The sequence below is a fragment of the Lissotriton vulgaris genome, chromosome 2_1, assembly GCF_964263255.1.
Source record: "Lissotriton vulgaris chromosome 2_1, aLisVul1.2, whole genome shotgun sequence".
Classification (NCBI taxonomy): domain Eukaryota; kingdom Metazoa; phylum Chordata; class Amphibia; order Caudata; family Salamandridae; genus Lissotriton; species Lissotriton vulgaris.
The window spans coordinates 448512068-448528860 of NC_141687.1; positions in this window are offsets into that span (position 1 = coordinate 448512068).

Below are 16793 nucleotides of genomic sequence, written 5' to 3' on the forward strand. Positions count from 1 at the left end.
AACATGACCGGGGATGTGGGGCCCATATGAGTCTCCGGGAATATAGCTACATGCATATTGTGAAGGTCTAGATATGCCAATACATGATGACATATCCTGTGGTTCGCCAATCCTCTCATGTTCCACGTGATAAAATTGGAGCTAGGTGGATTCGGGCACGCCATTTGTCATGCTGTGAGCATGTGATGCATGGTATAGCCTGTACTATGCATAGACAGTGCCATACTTCTATTTAATGTCTGTCTATAGTGTACTTGTATCTGTCCCCAATTCCACCCTCTCCCCCAAAGCAATGAAGCAGTTCTACCCCCCTGCCACATCAGCAGCTCAATCCTACCGTGGTTGCCTACCTACCCTTCCACCCTGCCCCAAACAAGCTTAACAATAGACTGCTGTCCATCACAGTAGGAAGATTCAGTAAAAGCATAATCAAAATAAAACCAGACAAGAGATAATCGTTAACCAATTAGCAACAAACTATTTAGGGATGTCCTGTTGTGGAAACACCTGAGGGCATCACAGTCCCCCCTCGCTCAGTACGAGGGTGCCCAGGTGTATGTTGGTTTGCCCTCTCTTTTAGAGTCTCATTCAGAAGACTTGGGGTGAACAGCCCAGAGCTGGCCATTGCCTTAGGTATGGCTGTGCATCTTGTCTGCCAGTTACTACAGCACTTTATGCCATTGCCTGGTGTAGTCCGATTTGATACAGTGCTCTGTGGATCTGTGCTGGCAAGGGAGGAAGATCATCACACCATCCTTGCATGTCATTTAATTCAGTTGTTCGCAAACCCATCCCCTTAATTCTTTATTCAACATTTCATTCCCATCCACTATATGTATCCACTTTGAAACATTAATGACACTACCATGGATGGAACATCTCATTGCTGAACTCTGCACCATCCGTTCCCAGGATAGGACAGTCGCAACCTTGGCATTCACTCAACCTCTTAAGTCATCATTCCGGGTTAGCTTTCAGTGGTCAGGAGCGGTCTTTCTTTTACTTGGCTTACTTCAGTTATACATGAGAAGCCAAAATGCGCACTAGTGATAAAGTTAAAAGACAGATGTTACTTTCACAAATAAAATGGTCACACTATATACCACCCACCTCAACTCTATCCCAGTTTATTTATCAATACGTTCCCCACGTTAACTTTAGTAAAAATCACTCAATTTAGTTCAGACAAGCAAATGGCATGCACACGAGTATTCAAGACTCCATTTTTGTATCTTCTGCTCATGCGCAAGAATTTCCTTCCAAACGATAGCTTTTCATACTGCATAGATGCATGCACAATAAAGATTCCCCGTTTAAAGTGGTGTTAGTCCTTCGTTCATGTTATTCATATTAGTAAACACATAAGCAAACTTCACTAACCCACGTATTCATGTGGAGCACATTAGTTTTACACAAAACAATTTTAATAACTTGTTAGTAAGTTAAAGGAGCGGATTGTTTCCTAGCAAGTGTCATTTCTACGAGTCTTTGCTCCATCAATCCCCTCTCTGATGACATTTGTGAGCCATCACAAAATTACCCATCCCAACTAGATGCCAAATTTATCACATCTCAACTTCTTTTCCTTCTCTCTGATCTTTGTCAGTTTCACTTTCTCCTTTCAAATCTTTTATATAGCTTTCCTTTTATTTCTTCCATCTGGATCTCCTCTTATTCCCTCTTTCTTTTCTTTCCTTTCCCATTCACTTCATATTTTCTTTCTTTTCCTTTACTTCTATAACACTTGCATGTAATCATTAATGTCAATACTATTGCCATCATCACAACTACTGGTAATATTAGTTGACCCTGAAAACTCTTCCCCAAATCAGTAAACAATTTCCTTATTGATATAATACTCTTTGTTAGTTTTCCCCATACACTGTCATCCTCCAGTAGTTTAAAATGTACATGAAGTTTTGTAATATTCTTAATATACCCTCTAATTTCCTTACTCTTATCAGGAAGGTAAGTGCACCAATGTTGAACTTTCAAAATTCCACAGACTCCGCCCTCTTTTGCTAATAAAATATCAATTACTAGTCGATTTTTAAAACAATAGACCTAATTGCAACCATTTCTGTATTTATCATCAAGAAATCCCCAGCAGTATTCGTCGAGAGAAGTTCAACTACTGTTGACAATTCACAAATTATATGTGAATTCAGAATGAGTACCATTGAAAGTATAAATGCACCAAATATGTCACTGAATATTTCTGAAAAACTATCCCTCTTTCTCTGTGTTAGTCCGTTGGTGTTTTCATTGCTTCCAGTGATTCTTTTTACATGATACATGTTCAGAAATAATATGCCAAAGTAGGAGCTTCCATACCACGGTGCAGGCAACTTATGATGAGCATTATTCACACACACATAGTAAACTTCAAGAAATACTGTATCAGTTCCCCCTTTCAGTCCCCAACCTCACAAAATTAGGAAGTTATGTTCACATTCACTGAAACCAATGAATACGTTATTATAATCTGTCTTTAACCTATGAAGGAAGGTTTTCCTCTTCGCAGCATGAGCCTTGACAGCTGTATACATTTCCCTCTTTCCCAACTCATGGTGGTACATGGGCTTCCTGTTCAAAATCCGGTCTCCTTCCCTCAACTAAATTCAAAAACACTTTCTCTTCTTTACGTAATATACTTTGACTATATCTATTGATTTAATCATTGAGAAAAACTCAGCCATAAACTGTGCATCTTGGCTACTAAGTACTGGATTCATAGTCTTTGGAATAAGAAGCTCTGAGAATACTACATCTAAGTTTGAATAATAATACTGAGGTTTTCCTGTTTCATAAAACAGGCTTGTTAAAACACTACATGTTATACCATAAATTAAAGGTAAATGGTGAAATGTAACTCCTGATACTGACGCTTGTAATTTCATACAGACATAACCAATGATAATCTCCATTGTATCTACATATTGAAATATTAACTTCGTAAAAACATTTAAAGACATATTGTTATCTGATACTGTGTGCTTAAAATGACATTAAGACTGCTGAATAGGAATTGCCTAATTGGTTAGCTACAGGAAATAATATTTCTGCATTACAGAATAATTTAGCTAGGTGTAAGGCAAAAATTTACTTGGAATGTAGTAAAGAAATTGCTACCAAATATCAAACCTATAAAAAAGAGTGTCACAAATAAGTTGAGGCTATGAGACGATGTTTAGCCAAGAAACTATTTATGAAGGAGGCCGAACAAAGAATAACTGGGATTAAAAACATGGTTAGGGACATGGTGTGCGACCCTCAAGAAATTATTAAAGTTTTTTTTACTTTTATTCTGAATTGTATGCTGGACAGGATACGGGATGTTCTTTGATCGATTTAGGACTTCCAGCCTCATTGTGGGGTCAACTGGATCAGGCCGATGTTGAGATGCTTGATGAGCCTATTACGTTGGGGGAATTAGAGCAGGCTATAAGCTGTCTTACAGTAGGAAAAGCAGCGGGACCGGATAAATTGCCCTTGGAATTTTTTAAGACCTTTTTTCAAGATAGTAAACTTGATATGCTTAAGGTGTTTCAAACGGCACAAAAAGAGGAAATACCACGATCCTGGGCAGAGGCCAATATCTGTATTTTTAAGAAAAAGGGGAGATACCTGAGTCCTACCGGCCAATCTCCTTTCTTAAATCAGAAGGGAAAATTTACGCAAAAATTTTGGCCACAAGGCTGGCAAAAGTTACAACTCTGTTAGTATCCTTAAAAAACAACATGGCTTTATACCTGGAAGAGGGACAGTAGATCATGTTAGTAGAGTAGTGACTCTTTTGGATATTGCACAGGTAGAAGCTAGAGATTTAGGGTTGATATTACTTGATCCTGAAAAAGCATTAAACCGCGTGTCTGGGAACTTTTTTCTGGGGTCTTAAAACAAATGGGGTTTGGGAGGGGGATACATTCAAGCTTTGCAGGCCTTATATCACCTCCCTACGACTAAAATATGCTCAATGGGATACTCTTCGGTGACTATTCAGATCTCTAGAGGTAGACGGCAATGGTGTCTGTGATCACCCCTTTGATTTGCGTTTTAATATGTTGGAAACAGAGCAAAAAGATTACTCCGTTTAGTGTACGACAAAAGCAGTTTTATGTAATGACATACACCGACTATATTGTGATTGTTACCTCCAACACCTGTCTTGCAGTACCTGAAATAGAACTTTTAGCGCAGAAATTTGGAGCTGCACCAGGATATAAGTTAAATACAGCCAAAACCCAAATATTATGTACGAGGCAAGTAATGGACAGTGAGTCTAGGGTGGTTAGGGAAGCAATATATCTGGGTTTTAAGATACGTATTTCTCTAAAAGAGATTGTAGAAGTCAACTGGGGTGATATTATATGGGGAGTAAAATGATCACTTGAAAGGTGGGAGAATCTATATCTGTCTTTAGTTGGCAGAACTAATGTATTGAAGATGAATGTACTGCAAACAAATTCAGTACTTACAATCACTCTGTGCTCGATACTTTTGGGCTCCAGGGAAACCTCAAAGAGCTGTGCAATATATGACTCTTTCGCGAGAGGGAGGAGGTTGGTTAGTACCAGACTTTGCATATTATTATTATGCTTGTATTTTGGTTAATGCACACATTTTGTTGACTGGGGAAGAGGTTAGTATTCCGGCTGAAGCCCCCTCAATCTACCAGATGATTTTGGGTCCTGAGGTGAAGCGTTTTTTATTTAAAAGACTGAATGGCAGCTATTTTAAAAGAACCCGTTTTAAGGTGGTAAATGCTGTCTTTAAAGCCTGGAATTTAATTCATAGAAGCTTTAAGATTCCTACACTATCTGTATATACTACTACGGATGCCACTGGACTTTCACCCCCAATCTTTTGGGACCAAGTAGCGGCTATTTGGAGATAGAATGGCATTATCCGACTCGGCGATATGTATCAGGGTGATGAGAGGTTATTCTCATTTTTAGAGTTAGTGGAGAAATACCATTTATCCCTAACCCAATACTTTAAGTTTTTACAAGTAAGGGATTTCCTGCGAAAACACCCAATTTCTACTATAACTTTAAAAATTGTAGAAAGCATTAGACAACAGGGAAATATTGGCCTAATTTATAAAATACTCTTAGAGGGAAGAACAGATGATTTGGAAAAGTATAATAATAAATGGAGAATTTGGCTGGGAAAACCTGAGAAGTCTATTGATTTGTCCGGGAGGATCTTTACTGCAGCTAATTTAAAAAGCCAACATTATAAATCAGATTTTAATTTGTATCATGCGCCCGTTAAAATGATGAAGTGGGAAGCCCAGCATGATGGAAAGTGCTTTCACTGTGGAGCAGATAGTGCAGAAATTTTACATGTGTTCTATGCCTGTACTGCTCTAAATTCTCTGATAGGATCTATAGAGAGGTTTTTGTCAGAAATTATGGGGGTCCCAGTTAAAATACTCAAGCTATGATGCTGTTAGGGATTGATGAAGAATTGCGTCATGGGAAACTATTGTATAAATATTGTTATTTAATGTTTATGGCAATGGCGTTTGCATGGATATCAATAACCTCTTTTTGGTTACAGCAAGAAGCTCCCACATTTGAAATGTAGTGGGCCAAGTTGTTTTATGTCTATAATTTGGAATACAGTCTAAAAAGGAAACCAGGGCTACAGGTCTTGGGGGCCATGAGAGATTATATGGTAGGATAATGCATTTAGGTCAATCTAATTTGTCATGTCTCTGTTACTTTGATGTAATGGTATAGTATGAGGAATTATGGGTTTTCTTTGCATCATTATAGTGTGTCATAAGTAATGATAGAATTGTATGTATGTATCTTTATGTATCTTGCTGCTTTGGATCTTTAATAAAAAGAAATCACTAATAAAATACTACATATGCAAGCCCTACAACATTTTCAAATCAACCTTCGTTTCGGTTGTCCAGTGACTTCATTTCTCGCCATTTCAGTCTGAGAAAATAATTTCTCTTCTTTCTTTTTATACTTGGAATTTCACTCTTGTTTTAAGGTGGTCTCAATTTCCTTTCATCAGTCTGTGTAGCATTTACTTCTTCTGATTCCTCACTTAAATCTAAATTCTCAAATTCTTCTAATATTACATAGGTCCACTCAGGGGCCTTGTATTTATTGTTGGGCTTATTCATGTATTTCTTATAGTTGACTGTTTAGACTGAGTTTGACTAGTAACCTCATTCACTTGCTCTGGTCTTTCATATGTTTTTATCAGATAATATCTCAGTCGTTTCACTCCACCTGGCCAGATATCACCCTTTCTGACCTTTTTAACTTGAACAGCACTTTCACCCTCTCCGTCTTCTTCTAGGGTTCTTTTTTTTTCAGTCTGTCTAGGCACAATCTTTTCTTGTTCTAAATCACTCTCTACCTGTTCCTGTTCAGGTCTTATTATTGTTATTTTCATCTGCTTGTCTGTTCATCTTCCACTATCTGGAATGGTTCAGGTCTTATTGCTTCTTCTACCCAAACTTGTTCTTCTTCTCCTAACTGGTCCTGTTCAGGTCTTTCTAGAATTTGTTCATCTGCTGCCTGAAAGTGTTTTTCTTTAATTGTCTGTCCCTGCTCAGTTAATTGAATTGTTTTGTGTGCCTTTGCCTGAGTGTGTTCTTCTTTCCCTGTCTGGTCCTGCTCAGGGTCAGGGTCACGAGTAGCTTTGTTTACTTCTTCCTGACCATGTTCTTCTACACCAATCTGATCCTCACTACTTTCCTGTCTCTCTAATCTGGTTCTTCCTCTTGTTTGAACAACAACTTCAGGTATGTCAACCACAGGTATCTATCTGCCTGACTTGCGCTCGGTTGTTCCTGGTCTATCACTTCTGAATCTATCACTCTAGATTCTTCAACTTCCTTCACAACCTTCAGCTGTTGCAACTGGTTCAATCAGTTGATGGTCTTCTTCAAGAGGGTCAGGAACTCTTTTCGTATGACTGCCATGAATCCAATTTAGTAAACCTGAACACTTCATTTCTGTGGCAGTGACCAGTGTGACTTGACATAGTTTATCCCACCTGGGTGCTAGGCACGACTTTCTGGCATGTTTTCTCACTACCACCTAGTCTCCAGGATTCAAACCATGTGTCTGTGCTGGCTGCCTCGCAACTGCATCTTCTCCAACCTGGTGAGAGACAGAACGAACAAGGTCACCAAATCATTTGCAATAGTCTAATACCAGATCATCAGTTATATTCATCAATTTATGTCCAGGAATAAATGCTTGTCTCATTGCCCTTCCCATGAGTATCTCATGTGGACTCAATCATGTTCTCCTGTCAGGAGTCCCATCAACACAAGAGGCAATGCATTTGGCCATTTCAGTGATGTGAATGCACACACCTTCCCTAACCTTGACTTGATTGTGCCATTTATTTGCTTGTGCACTCCAATAGCCTCTGGACGGTATGCACAGTGCAGTTTTTGTTTAATATTTAATGCTTCACAGATTGATCAAATTATTTCATTATTAAAATGAGGTCATCTATATGATTCCAAATTGACTGGGAAACTGAAATGAGGAATCAACACCCTGATCTACCGACCCCCTGGACCACGCACACAATTCAGCGAGGACATCACCGACTTCGTCAGCCCGCATGCCCTCCCCTCCGCTGACTACATCCTCCTGGGAGACCTCAACTTCCATCTGGAGAACAACAACGACCGCAACACCAGCACCCTGCTCGACAACCTCGCCAACCTGGGACTCAAGCAACTGGTGTCCACCCCCACCCACCTCGCCGGACACACACTAGACGCCGTCTTCTCATCCAGCACAGACATCGACTTCAACCACGCCACAGAGCTCCAATGGACGGACCACAGCTGCGTCCACTTCACCTTCAAGAGAACGACGACCCACCACCACCAGCAACAGGCCGCCCGCAGAAGCTGGAACAAGATCACAGCAGACCAGCTCGCCACCTCCCTGAGCCAGCACCCACCTGCCAGCTCAGCGGACCCCAGCCAGGCCGCCGACAACCTCACGAAGTGGATCACCATCTGCGCGGACGAGCTCGCCCCGCTGAGGTCCCCGCCCAGCAGACCCAGCAGCAAGAAGGCCCCTTGGTTCACCAACGAACTCAAGAGCTCCAAGAAGAACTGCAGAGCCCTCGAGAAAGTCTGGAAAAGGGAACCAACACCGGACAACAGGACCTCCTACAAACTTGCCACCCGGAAACACCACCAGCTGATCCGCGCCGCCAAGAGAACAGCATTCAAGGACCGGCTGGACAACAACGCACACAACAGCAAGGAACTCTTCAACATCGTGAAAGAGCTTTCCAACCCCAGCGCAGGAAACAACGACATCTCCCCATCGCAAGACCTCTGCAACTCCCTCGCCTCATACTTCCACAACAAGATCACGGACATACACAGCAGCTTCAACAACCAACCAACGCACACCACGACCGACCAGCCACCCCCCCCCACCACCACCCTCCACGCCTGGACCCCGATCAGCACCGAAGACACCATCCGCACGATGAACTCCATCCACTCCGGATCACCAACCGACCCCTGCCCTCACCACGTCTTCAACAAGGCCGACGCGGTCATCGCACCCCACCTGCGAGACATCATTAACACGTCCTTCAACTCCGCCATCTTCCCTGAAAGCTGGAAACACGCTGAACTTAGCGCTCTACTCAAGAAACCAACAGCGGACCCCACCGACCTCAAGAATTACCGCCCCATCTCGCTTCTCCCGTTTCCAGCCAAAGTCATCGAGAAGACCGTCAACAAGCAGATGGCCGCCTTCCTCGAGACGAACGGATCCCTCGACCCCTCACAGTCCGGCTTCCGAGCCAAACACAGCACCGAGACCGCCCTCATCGCCGCCACCGATGACATCCGAGCCCTGATGGACAATGGAGAAACAGCGGCCCTCATCCTCCTAGACCTCTCCGCGGCATTCGACACGGTCTGCCACCGCACCCTAATACGGCGCCTCAGCAACATCGGAATCCAGGACAAGGCGCTGGAATGGATCATCTCCTTCCTCGACGGAAGAACACAGCGAGTCCGCCTACCACCGTACAAGTCAGAGGCCTCCGAAGTCATCTGCGGCGTCCCTCAAGGATCATCTCTGAGCCCCACCCTCTTCAACGTCTACATGAGCCCCCTCGCGGCCATCGTACGCAAACACCACCTCAGCATCATCTCCTACGCCGACGACACCCAGCTGATCCTCTCCCTGACCAACAACCCCGCCGCCGCCAGAGCCAACCTGCACGAAGGGATGAAAGAGGTAGCCGAGTGGATGACGACCAGCCGCCTGAAACTGAACTCGGACAAGACGGAGGTCCTCATCCTGGGCTCCTCACCCTCCGCCTGGGACGAGTCCTGGTGGCCCCCCGCCCTGGGCACCGCACCCAAACCAACGGACCATGCACGAAACCTGGGCTTCATCCTGGACTCCTCCCTCTCCATGACCAGGCAAGTCAACAGCGTCTCCTCGGCGTGCTTCAACATCCTACGCATGCTACGGAAGATCTTCTGGTGGATCCCCACAGAGACCAGGAAGACCGTCACCCAGGCCCTCGTCACCAGCCGACTGGACTACGGCAACGCCCTCTACGCCGGGACCACCGCCAAGCTCCAGAAGAGACTCCAGCGGATCCAAAACGCCTCAGCCAGACTCATCCTCGACATCCCACGATCCAGCCACATCTCCGGACATCTGAGAGACCTTCACTGGCTCCCCATCAACAAGAGAATCACCTTCCGCCTCCTCACCCACGCACACACCCTACACGACCAAGGCCCGATCTACCTCAACAACCGAGTCAACTTCTACGCTCCCAAACGCCACCTCCGATCAGCCAACCACGCCCTCGCCGCCGTCCCCCGCATCCGAAGAGCGACTACAGGAGGAAGGTCCTTCTCCTACCTGGCCGCCAAGACCTGGAACTCCCTCCCGTCCGACCTACGCCTGACCCAAGACCACCTCTCCTTCAGGAAGAAGCTGAAGACCTGGCTGTTCGAGCAGTAGCGGCACCCCCACCCCCAGCGCCTTGAGACCCTACGGGTATGTAGCGCGCTCTATAAGTGTGATTGATTGATCAACAGTAATTTAGCAACTGTGAGACTGTCATTTCTCCTAGTGTGATATGCCTCCACCCATCTGGTGGAGAAGTGTGGCTCAATGGTTAGAGCGGCAGACCCTGATGCAGAGGTCTAGCCTGGGACCAGGGTTCAATTCCCCACCTCCGCGCGTCTTGGGCTCAAAAAGTCCATGGACCTGATAATTTTCGCCTCGGTGCCTATTCTAATCATAGAGTCCCACTCTGCAACTCTGGGCAATAGCTTGCCTAATCTCCACAACGGCCCCCACAATGCTAAGGATGCCTGGCATTCACCCTGGGGGTGCCCAGGAGTGGACGCCTCACAGGGAAAGCCAGGACGGGTTCCACAGCGGTATTCGTACAAGCGCCTTGAGACCCTTGCGGGTGAGTAGTGCGCTATACAAGTATCAATTTACATTTACATCTTGAAAACAAACACCCTATGACAAGGACGTACTTAATTCTCTTGCTAGGAGGCAACTCTATGAAGTCAAGCTGCAGTCTTGTGAATGGTCCTTCTACCTTTCCAATTTTTCCCCAGCTGACCACTGTCTTTCTGCCTGGATTTTACTGCTGGAACTCTGGAACTACCCTGAACTATGGATTGTACCAATTCTGTCTGAATAATCTAATCATTGTGTCCCTACCAACATGTGTGTCTCCATGATACATTCTTACTATTTGAGAGAGTAAGCAGTGTGGCATGACTGGGCTGCCGTTGGTGTATACCCACACATCATCTTATGTCCTTCTTTAACAACCTGTCTTTATCCATATTTCTTTTTCATTTGTCTCAACTTCATTCTGCAATTGTCTAACCTCATTCCATGGTTCTGGAGCTGAGAAAAACATAATTTGGCTGCTGATTTCACTTGATTCAACTTTGTGCCATGTTATTTCTTGCACAATATTGAGCAATTTGTTCAGCATATCTGTTACCTGCAATCACATAGTCATTTCCTGACTGGTGAGCACTGCACTTGACCACTGATATTTCTTTTGGCAATTGTATTGCTTCCAACAAATATTTTATATTTTTGCCATTTCTTATAGGAGATCCTGAAGAAGTCGGAAATTCCCTCTGCTTCCAGAACTGGCCAAAATCATGCACAACCCTGAAACCATATTGACCGTGAATATGGTTATCCTCCAAATTTTACCAATTTTGCATGCCTTTGTTAAGGCCACCAATTTGGCTACTTGTACAGATTTGACACCCGGTAAACAGGATGCTTCAATGACCCCTGATATTTTACATACAGCGAAAGCTGCACTGAGTTCTCTTCCCTCTGTTCTCATGCAAGAGCCATCTATAAATAGTTCATGGTCTAGCTCTTTCAAAGGTACTTCTTTTATAGCGGGACAGGGCCTGGTACACATCACAGTTTCATTGGGAAAATCATGATTCACTTCATCTTTCACTCCTTCACAACATGGCTCTGTCAATTAGTTCTTCCAGAATCACTCTGTCATACTTAGTCATCCAACTAGGGGTAAGGTGCTGCGTTTGAGTTCTCGTTAAAAGAATCTCAACTGAATGTGGGATGTACACTTTGACTGGATGTCCCATCACAATCGATTCACTTTGCTCCAGACTCATACAAGTAGCAGCATCTGCTTTTAAGCAGCCTGGTAATGCTGAAGCCACGAGAAAATATGCTACTGGACGTTGGTTTAATCCATACCTTTGAGTCAAAACTGAAAGTGCAAAACTTTCTCTCTCACAACAGAATAGTGTAATTTATTTTGTATAATCAGGCATGAATAAGGCCGGGGCCTCGCATAGACAATTTCGCAAGTTCACAAATGCTTCCACGCACTGATCATTCCAGACGATCGTATTTTTTGCTGTTTTCCGGGTCAAGTGAATTAATGGTTTTGCCAGCGGGGAAAACCCAACTATCCGCTGCCTACATTACCCATCTACTCTGAGAAACATTCTCATCTCCTTCTGTGTCTGGGGCAGTTGGATTTGCTTGATTACTGTGATTCTTTCTAGGGTCATATTTCGTGGCCTAAATATTTAACTTCTTGTTGACAAAACTGCAATTTTTCTGGAGATACCTTGTGTCCTCCATCGGCCAAATGGTTCAGTAATGTGATTGTGACAGTGACTCAATCTTCACATGATTTTGATGCCACCAGTAGGGCATCAATGTACTGAACCAGGACTGAATTTCTTGGCATGACCAATGTTTCTAGACACTTTTTCAAGATTTGATTAAAAATCGAGGGGCTCTCTGTATACCCTTGAGGAACTCGGCACCATGCCAAGACATGGTCTTCAAACCTAAAGGCAGATAAATACTGGCTGTCAGGGTGCAAAGGAATAGAGAAAAAGGCTTGGCATAAATCAATTATTATAAACCAACCTGCATTCCCAGATATCTGATAAAGAATCACTGTTGGATTTGGCACTAATGGGCAACAAGGCTCTAAAATGTTGTTGATATTTCTCAAATCTTGCACTATCCTGTATTTTCCGCTAGGCTTTTTAAGTCCCAATAATTGGCGAATTACAAGGACTACCCATTATTTCTTTTAAAGTGCCTTGTTTAATCATTCGGTCAATTTCTGGAGCAACTCCTGCTTTTACTTCTGGACTAATTTTATACTGCTGTGTGTTTGGATAAACTGCATGCTCTCTAGGCCTTGCCTCAATGTCCTCTCCGCAATCATTGGCATACTACAAAATGTTGTCGATTGTCTTGTCGATGTGCTGCTGAAACATTTGACTAATCTCCGGTTTCAGACCATACTCAAACAGATACACAAATTGTCCCATATCCTTATCACTGATGTTCTCAAATCCACTATACTGCTTAAACACTTGCAGTAACCACTTGGAATATGCATGTACAGACTCATTTAGCTCTTGAGTTGTTCTATCTATCTGTACCCAATATGTTTCTTTAGGAGGAATTTTTCCTTTCAGAAAAGTAATTACTTGGTGATATTTCTTCATCATCTCCTCTGAGGGTGCTCCTGTTTTCGAGTCTTTAGCTTGCTCCTCACTTGGCCAATCAATTGTAATCTTACACTCTGTTCATAAGTCAGCAGGTACCACAATATCAAACAAACCATCTAGATCCTTCGAAACTTTCACAAACCTCTCAATCTGTTTGTACCATTCAACAGGCTTCTCACTCAACCTGGGGAAATCATTTGTGGATGACAAAATATCCTGTCTATTCCACGGAACTTGAACATATCCACCACCAGGAACCTCTTTCATGGGACATCATCTTTCTGCCTTTTCTGATTCTTTTACCAAAATGCAGATGATGCTTCCTTTGCTTGTGCTACCTGCTTTTTTGTCCATCTTGTCCTCCACTTGTCAATGCCTCCCACTTCTGCAAAATGTTCATTAACTTTTTTATCTGTAATCTTTTACCAGACACATTCATATTCTCCAAATCCTTATCAGTAAACTCCACTTGATATGGTTTCTGTAATAATTTTGATCTCCCTGTATTTACTCCAATCTCTGATGCTACCTCTGTCAATCTTTCATGAAACAATTTTGCATTTCTGGTTATACTCCTACATATGAACAACACATCATTGTAAAGGTTCAACCTTTCTATTCCCACATTTCCAGCTATCATCTCTTCCAACTCCACTTTCAATTTGTAAATATCTAAGATCTTTTGTGTTGAGCTTTGTTTTTCTATTCCCTGTGCCCATCTCTCTAAATCTACAGGAGTAACCGCTGTTGAGCCTCTAGTTCCTAAAGGTACCATAGACCCTTTTCTTTCGAATTTCCGGGTGTTACTCTTTTCGGGGTTTCAGTTAAAGGTTCTCTTATTGGAAGGTCCATTAATGAATCGATGGTATCGCACTCACTGGCCTGATCATCAGATACTAATATTTCTTTGCTGGGATTACTCAAAGGAGTTGTTACAACTTGAGGTTTTGGGCAACTCATGCTATCTCAATATAATGGGATAACAGGACCTATAGTCATTGGTACTGTCAAAGCTTCAATATTAAAATTCAACTGAATTATTTCTGTAATACTTCCTCCCTAGTTCTATTCAAGACTTTTCTTTCTTTATCTTGAAGCACCCTATTAACTGATGTATCATGTAAAATTTGAGGAAATAAGTTTGTTCTTATTACCCGTGCACTTGGGGTGACTCTACTGGGTCCTTCTTGATGCGGTGGATGATTTTTAGTTAAAATTTCCTCCAATAATTCGCCATCTGGTTTACCATATCCTGTCACATTCATATGTTTTGTTTTCTCCTTATACTTGCGTCCTTAGCCATTAACACTGAGTATAAACCTTCTGATATCACAGCTCTTCTCCATTTCTACATCTGACCTTCGAGTGACTCACGCAAACATATGGGAAAAAATCCTCTATATGTCTTACCATCTCTGCCTTTCTCTAGTTCAAATGACTCAGTCTCCAATTCTTCCAAAGCCTCATACTGAGTTAACCTAGTTCTTGGTTCCAACCCATCATTCTCATCCTCAAATCCTGAGGAATTCTCCCATTGAATGTACCATGTTCTGGAAAAGCTCGAACTCCATCACCTTTTGAATATGCTATCCAATTCTCCAACCATACACAAATTGATATCCATTTTCCATCATCATAAAGGAAGCAGGTGTTTCTGGTGGTGGTATAGGAATTCCCTCTCTAGTCAACACAGGAGTATCTTTCTTAAAGACATTTTTAATTTTCTTTATTAATGACATTTTTCTCTTTTCTCCATACCTTCTGGATGAACTATATATGAAAGAATATTCCGCAAACCCTTGAACTCTGCTATCGGCCCGACTCACACCAGCAGTCAAATCAGAATCCAACATACAATTCCTTTTCGGCCAATCCTGATGCGACTTCTATCTATTAGCCAATACAACTCAGGCTCACGCTCATGGTCTGACCAATGCCAGTGCGGCCTTTTGTGACGTCAGTATTGCTCCACACTACTGACCCCTCCTTTACTAGCTGCTTTTGTCTCACGCCCACTGTTTCAAACATCCCAGATACTCTCTGTGATGTCAGCTCGACTCTGGCGACTGATCCTTCATTCACAAGGTAATATTAAAACGTATTTCTTTACTTTTTTTTAAAAAATAATCCATTAGTAACAACATACAAATATTCACTACTCTGTCTGTTCCACTAAACAAAGGATAGATTTCAACTTACTTTGGCGTTTCAGAATTACTCCTCTTCTACTGCGAGAAAAACCTCTGTTTACCCATCATTGGAGAACGGGAGAACCTGTTACTCCTTCAATGTTACCCCTACTGGGAAATAAGACCAAGGTTTCACCAGCGAACCCTCTGCTGTCACTCACACTCTACTTTATACCAAATAATCCCTAGTTTAATACTACCAGCCCTATGTAGCTTCTCAGTATTATTCCAACAGACAAGTAACCTCACTGTAGTGTGGCTTCTGTCAGCACCCACTATTAATTTTACCGGGATTTCCAGACAACATAAAACAAGATGCTAACTCTTGTTAGACATAAATCAATAATCAGTAATCAATATTTATCACCAAACTAGTCAATAATAACCATAACTCTGCTACCAGAAAACTGATCCAGCGGTTCAACAACAGATACTCCACTACCATATACTCACCTGGGCCCATAAACTCACAAGTAGTTGAAACCACTGGGTGTCAGGTTTATAATTTCCACAGTGTTCGGGATTAGTTATTTAATATTCCTAACTATCCTTTCACTGATCAATAAGTACTTTCCTCTGGTCGATGGGCTATTAGGTGAACTAGTTTATGGTGAAAATGACATGAAAATATCTGTTCTTTATTCAGTGTAAATAACCACAGACTCAGGAAAGTTTTAAATCTTTATCTAAAATTTCAGCCACATGTGAACCATCTCAAATACATAGTGCAGTCACCATCCTTCTTAGGAGAGAAAATTCTATTAAATCATCAAACAAATAACACACAGACTTACTCAATGGTCAATGTCTAAGAAAAATGTAGAGGATAGAGAGAACAGAACATCTGCAAAATACGCAAAGTTATAATTACCAAGAATGGTGTAAAGACCAACCCCCCTGGCCAAAAGGCTGGTAATGCTCCCCCGGGATAGATCACGTGACGAAGACTTTAGGATAGGAATGAGGACAGGACGGATGACCTCTCTAGAATACCGACAATTGCGTTGCACTCCTCTCTGACACTCTCTTCCTCCTCGAGGTTCTCCTGAGATGTTCTTGTCTAACCCAATCTTCATCAGCATCTCACAGCATCTCTCCCAGCATTAGCATCTCCTGAACTTACTCATTAACTGCAGCTATCTAAATTATACCTTTCGTTCTTCAAGTTCCACTCACTAAAGTTTCAATATCATATAAACACAAAATCTAATTGGTCAGGTGAGAGGGGAAGATCATTACACCATACTTATATTGCCATTTAATTCAGTTATACCATTGTTCACAAACCCATCCCCTTAATTAATTCCCATCTAGTACATGTATCGACTTTGAAACATTAATGACACTAAAATGAATGGAACATCTCATTGCTGAACTCAGCATCATCCGTTCCCAAGATAGGACACTCATGGCCTTGCCATCCATTCAACCTCTTAAGTCATCATTCCAGGTTAGCTTTCAGTGGTCATGCGCAGTCTTTCTTTTTTACTCTGCATACTTCAGTTATACATGAGAGGCCAAAATGTGTACCAGTGATAAAGTTAGGAGACAGA